At 37.7% G+C, this 6,950-nt stretch overlaps 1 protein-coding gene across 1 annotated transcript in view; it reads left to right on the top strand.

Annotated features, from left to right (window-relative positions):
• Positions 1-6,950, top strand: part of LOC134801888 (irregular chiasm C-roughest protein-like) — a 174,960-nt gene that overhangs the window by 139,678 nt on the left and 28,332 nt on the right. The gene's annotated exons all lie outside the window — the stretch shown is intronic.

Below are 6,950 nucleotides of genomic sequence, written 5' to 3'. Positions count from 1 at the left end.
AAGAGCCAGGCTCTTAAGAATAATGATGATGATGAAAGGTTGTCTGAAGGAAATCGCTTTTTAGCGATAATACCACCTGTTATTATATTATATTTTTCTTTTCTTTTTACCTGCCAGTCGTCATTGGAATGTAGAGATGTAGTGCATAATTATTTTCCATCGTATTTTCACGGAAATGTACGAACGTGTCTTGCTATTTCTGTCAGTGTCGGTACAAAAAGTACTGACGTTGACTGAAGTAGCATGACAAATACGAACGTTTCCAGAAAATACGATGGAAAACACTTATGGACTAGGTACATCTGTAACGCTTAAGAACTTTTTTTTTACAAAATAATAATCATTACAAATAAATACGTACAAGTCCTTACTCGTCTTATTTCTAGAAAAAAATGCCCACTTTCTTTCAAGTCCAAGATTCATTACAATTGTAATAGTTTCAATGTTATTACAGTCTCAAAGTAATTTCGTTAAGAAAACCGTTCTACAATTACTTGTACAAAAAAGTTTTTTTTGGAACATTATACAATCAAACGGCTTTCCTCAGAAAGAGTATTCGACTTTTTATATTGGTGACATAGCTGAGCGTTTTTTTTATTTTTTGCCATTTTTATATACTTTTGTATTATTTCTACTCATAATCACGAGCTCTTTCGATCCTAATGGGCTAAAAAAATGTCCCAGAGTTTTTTGCTATTGTGTTACCATTAATTAAAACCAAAATATTATTTTGCTAATCCGCGAAAAGATAACGTGCTAGTCAATCAGTGCTAACCCGTTATACTTACTTGCGTATTTTTACATGCAATTAATATTCCCACCCTCCCACCGCAAAAATAAATACGCAAATAAATATAACAAACCACCACCAAAAGAATAAACCTCGACACGTGTTTCGCCTCTCTACGAGGCATCCTCAGGAGTTGTTGACGGTCTGACGCCCGGCAACGGAATGACCTGTCTAGAATGGTCGGCCATATTTATACCTTGACCACTCCCCCTACCGTGCAAGTGTGAGTGAGATGGAAAAATTCGTAATAACGGCGATGACGCAACATTCAATTGTTCGTTAAGAATCATGCCCCTATTGTTGTACCTAATTATTTCCAGTTGTTCCAGAACACCCAAACGCAATCCCTTTTCGCAAACATGTAAAATATCAAAAGAATGATTCTCAGATAAAGTGTGACCTGTATCTAATAAGTGCTTTGCAAAATTGGACTTCTCTGGATGGTTATGTCTATATGACGCAACATGCTCTTTATACCTAGTAGTGAAACTACGGCCCGTTTGCCCCACATACACTTTATTGCAATCGTCACAGGTAAGCTTATAAACTCCAGACTTTTTCCCATTCTCGATCTTATCTTTGCCATTGCAAAGCTTTGAGTGCAAAGTATTATTTGTCTTAAAGGCCACAGGAATGTCGTTAGACTTCAAAATTTTGTAAATTGCATCAGACAACTTGCCAACATAAGTTATGCTCGCTTTATATTTTTTAATCGGTTCAGAGGATCGTGCCGCATACAACATAGTGTTGACCATACTATTCCGCTTTTTCCTGATGATACCATCCACAACAGACTTATCGTAACCATTCGAAACTGCTAAGTGATAAATATTATTTAATTCAATCTGATAGTGTTCATCAGAAAGAGGCACAGTCAACATTCTATGCACATAACAATGAAAAGCAGCCAACTTATGCTGCCACGGATGCGTGGAAGAAGCCGGGATAACTGTATCGGTATGTGTAGGCTTACGGTAAATTTTGAACTGATGCCTGTTGTTTACTTTAGTGATTGTTAAATCTAGAAAATTCAATGAGTTGTCTTGCTCTAGTTCCTTTTTAAACTTAATTTTTGGATGCTTACCATTAATTTCAGCAATAAATGCATCCAGCAGGCCCATACTACCCGTCCAACAAATAATCAAATCATCCACGTATCTAAAATAGTATAATATATTATTGTTGCCCACAATATGCTGGTTCTCAAAATGGTCCATAAAAATATCAGCCATTAAAGGACTTAGTGGTGAACCCATAGCCAAACCATCACTTTGCAAATAATACTGTCCCCCAAATCTGAAATAATTTTGTTTCATACAAATCGCTGTTAGATCTATCAATTCATCTACTTCCCCTGGATGTAAACGTTGCCTTTCAAAAAGACCCTTAATAATCTCCAAAGTCTCTCCATATGGCACATTTGTAAACAAACTGTCTACATCCAATGAAAGAAGAACAGCATTATCTGATATGTTAATGTCCTGGATCTTTTCTATTAACTGCAAGCTATTTTTCAAGCAATATTTCGGCTGGAACTGGGACTTGTCTCTTATAATGGAATTCAACCTTTTTGCCAGATTATAAGTTGGCGCACCCAAATATGAGACCACTGGACGAACAGGGATATTATCCTTATGCATTTTGGGAAGTCCATAAAGAATAGGAGCTCGTGGATTCATAGGCACAACCATACTCTTCTGATGTTCGGTTTCAAAAACAAACGAAGAATTCTTAACTGCTTGTCTAAGATCTTTCTGGAACCCTGGAGTTGGGTCTCTTTGCAATCTCGAAAATCCGTCACCTTGAATAAGGTCTAGTACTTTCTGATTATACTGTCCCTTCTCCATAATCACAATGCAGTTGCCTTTATCTGCCTTTGAAACCACCAAATCACTGTCTTGCACTTTCTGTTGTATAGATCTTAGCAGCAAAACATCAGAATCAACACACGCACTCTGTGCTGGACTAGTACTCTTGATAACATTAGCCACCATGGTCTTTGTATCTACATCACCACGGCCCCGCACTATTGCAACCTCAGAATCCACTGCCAAATTTTCTAATGTTCTATGAGTAATTTTTGTCTGGAAATTATACTTCAAACCTTTATCTAAAAGCCCAATTTCATTTTCTGAGAACTCCACATTAGTTAAATTCTTGACTCGAGGATGGAAAACATGGTGAGTTGTTACTTGCACATCCCTTCTCCTTAAAAATGAACCAGAACTCGACTCTGTTAACCTATGCAATTTGTTAAGCTGGGTAGTATACATCTGGTGTGCAAGTTCAGAAGCAAAGTATCTCGCCTTCTGGTCCAGAATATCGAATTCGAGATTATGCAACTTAAATGAAAGTTCTGAATATAACACCTTAAGATGCAACATTCTGGACAGCTGCACGATGTTGTTTGGTTAGTTTGACATAAAGTCGTGCGTGGCCGAACAGGCACGACTTTATGTCAAACTAACCAAACAACATCGTGCAGCTGTCCAGAATGTTTGGTTTAACCAACAGTGCAAGCGTTTGAATGTTGTTCCTAATTACATCCATTTCCGCTGTAGTAGTACTTCCAGGGCTGCTAAATTGGCTATTAATAGGGCTCAGAAAATATGGTTGAACGAAGAATCTCGCCACTGGTTTTCAGTAAGGGATAATTTGAAATTGCATCTTAAGGTGTTATATTCAGAACTTTCATTTAAGTTGCATAATCTCGAATTCGATATTCTGGACCAGAAGGCGAGATACTTTGCTTCTGAACTTGCACACCAGATGTATACTACCCAACTTAACAAATTGCATAGGTTAACAGAGTCGAGTTCTGGTTCATTTTTAAGGAGAAGGGATGTGCAAGTAACAACTCACCATGTTTTCCATCCTCGAGTCAAGAATTTAACTAATGTGGAGTTCTCAGAAAATGAAATTGGGCTTTTAGATAAAGGTTTGAAGTATAATTTCCAGACAAAAATTACTCATAGAACATTAGAAAATTTGGCAGTGGATTCTGAGGTTGCAATAGTGCGGGGCCGTGGTGATGTAGATACAAAGACCATGGTGGCTAATGTTATCAAGAGTACTAGTCCAGCACAGAGTGCGTGTGTTGATTCTGATGTTTTGCTGCTAAGATCTATACAACAGAAAGTGCAAGACAGTGATTTGGTGGTTTCAAAGGCAGATAAAGGCAACTGCATTGTGATTATGGAGAAGGGACAGTATAATCAGAAAGTACTAGACCTTATTCAAGGTGACGGATTTTCGAGATTGCAAAGAGACCCAACTCCAGGGTTCCAGAAAGATCTTAGACAAGCAGTTAAGAATTCTTCGTTTGTTTTTGAAACCGAACATCAGAAGAGTATGGTTGTGCCTATGAATCCACGAGCTCCTATTCTTTATGGACTTCCCAAAATGCATAAGGATAATATCCCTGTTCGTCCAGTGGTCTCATATTTGGGTGCGCCAACTTATAATCTGGCAAAAAGGTTGAATTCCATTATAAGAGACAAGTCCCAGTTCCAGCCGAAATATTGCTTGAAAAATAGCTTGCAGTTAATAGAAAAGATCCAGGACATTAACATACCAGATAATGCTGTTCTTCTTTCATTGGATGTAGACAGTTTGTTTACAAATGTGCCATATGGAGAGACTTTGGAGATTATTAAGGGTCTTTTTGAAAGGCAACGTTTACATCCAGGGGAAGTAGATGAATTGATAGATCTAACAGCGATTTGTATGAAACAAAATTATTTCAGATTTGGGGGACAGTATTATTTGCAAAGTGATGGTTTGGCTATGGGTTCACCACTAAGTCCTTTAATGGCTGATATTTTTATGGACCATTTTGAGAACCAGCATATTGTGGGCAACAATAATATATTATACTATTTTAGATACGTGGATGATTTGATTATTTGTTGGACGGGTAGTATGGGCCTGCTGGATGCATTTATTGCTGAAATTAATGGTAAGCATCCAAAAATTAAGTTTAAAAAGGAACTAGAGCAAGACAACTCATTGAATTTTCTAGATTTAACAATCACTAAAGTAAACAACAGGCATCAGTTCAAAATTTACCGTAAGCCTACACATACCGATACAGTTATCCCGGCTTCTTCCACGCATCCGTGGCAGCATAAGTTGGCTGCTTTTCATTGTTATGTGCATAGAATGTTGACTGTGCCTCTTTCTGATGAACACTATCAGATTGAATTAAATAATATTTATCACTTAGCAGTTTCGAATGGTTACGATAAGTCTGTTGTGGATGGTATCATCAGGAAAAAGCGGAATAGTATGGTCAACACTATGTTGTATGCGGCACGATCCTCTGAACCGATTAAAAAATATAAAGCGAGCATAACTTATGTTGGCAAGTTGTCTGATGCAATTTACAAAATTTTGAAGTCTAACGACATTCCTGTGGCCTTTAAGACAAATAATACTTTGCACTCAAAGCTTTGCAATGGCAAAGATAAGATCGAGAATGGGAAAAAGTCTGGAGTTTATAAGCTTACCTGTGACGATTGCAATAAAGTGTATGTGGGGCAAACGGGCCGTAGTTTCACTACTAGGTATAAAGAGCATGTTGCGTCATATAGACATAACCATCCAGAGAAGTCCAATTTTGCAAAGCACTTATTAGATACAGGTCACACTTTATCTGAGAATCATTCTTTTGATATTTTACATGTTTGCGAAAAGGGATTGCGTTTGGGTGTTCTGGAACAACTGGAAATAATTAGGTACAACAATAGGGGCATGATTCTTAACGAACAATTGAATGTTGCGTCATCGCCGTTATTACGAATTTTTCCATCTCACTCACACTTGCACGGTAGGGGGAGTGGTCAAGGTATAAATATGGCCGACCATTCTAGACAGGTCATTCCGTTGCCGGGCGTCAGACCGTCAACAACTCCTGAGGATGCCTCGTAGAGAGGCGAAACACGTGTCGAGGTTTATTCTTTTGGTGGTGGTTTGTTATATTTATTTGCGTATTTATTTTTGCGGTGGGAGGGTGGGAATATTAATTGCATGTAAAAATACGCAAGTAAGTATAACGGGTTAGCACTGATTGACTAGCACGTTATCTTTTCGCGGATTAGCAAAATAATATTTTGGTTTTAATTAGTATGGATTTCCGCAAAGTAACGCCTGATTCTATTCACTATGTGTTACCATTTCCCCATTAACTTGGTATGGCGGTAATAACCCCTGGAGCGCCCCAGAATTACCGTAGTATGGAACTCCTATACTAGTTACCAGCACACGTGTCTGTTTAGGGCGCTCCATGGGATAAAAAGGAAAGTTAGACAAATGTGTGGAAATTTTAGAACAATTTTTCTCCTATAATGAAAAGGGCTCGTGATCCTGACTAGTCTGACTAGAAATAACACAAAAGTGGCAAAAAAGGTCACAATATATAAAAATGGCAAAAAATTAAAGAAACGCTCAGCTCATGTTGCCACTTTTGTGAAATCTGGCGATATTAAGATTTAGTTTAAGGGACACCCCACATTAGCGTGTCTTTCGACGACGTCTAGTCAGCGCTATGAAAAATGGCGTCGCCGCGCACTTTCGCCAACATAGCGTCGAGCAGCAACCATAGAGTTGACTAGACGCTGATGCTCGGAAGACGCTACGCCCTTATGCCTTTTGTAATAAGGTCCACCGATGTAGGTACAGTTAGGAGTGTTGCCGTTTATATCTACGGTTAGTATTGCCATTCAGCGAGGGAATGCTGCCAGCATCTTTGGCACAATACCGCGGCGCCTTTTTTAGATTTATTTTAATTTATATTAGCTTAGATTTTAATTTTAGTTGTTAAATTTTTTGACGTTACTCATTATACTGTATTATTTTTGCTGAATAAAAACTTTATTGCATCAAAATAAATAGGGAAAAGTGGCCATTTGTCATATCGGAACATATCCTTATTTCTGTAGTAACGAAGGTGTGTTTCGATATATTTGGCCACTTCGTACGTACGTAACTATATTTTTTTAAATTGACGCTGACTGTACAAGCTACCTTTTGCTTTTTTTACTATTCAAAAAACCACTAATTCATTGTATATTGGCTATATATATAATTAAATATACAATTTTAATTATTTAAGTACTGCGGAATGGAGTATCGAGACAAACCAACGGTTTAACGATGCTTT

This window comes from Cydia splendana, chromosome 23 (genome assembly GCF_910591565.1).
Source record: "Cydia splendana chromosome 23, ilCydSple1.2, whole genome shotgun sequence".
NCBI lineage: Eukaryota > Metazoa > Arthropoda > Insecta > Lepidoptera > Tortricidae > Cydia > Cydia splendana.
This window is presented reverse-complemented; position numbering and strand designations above follow the sequence as displayed.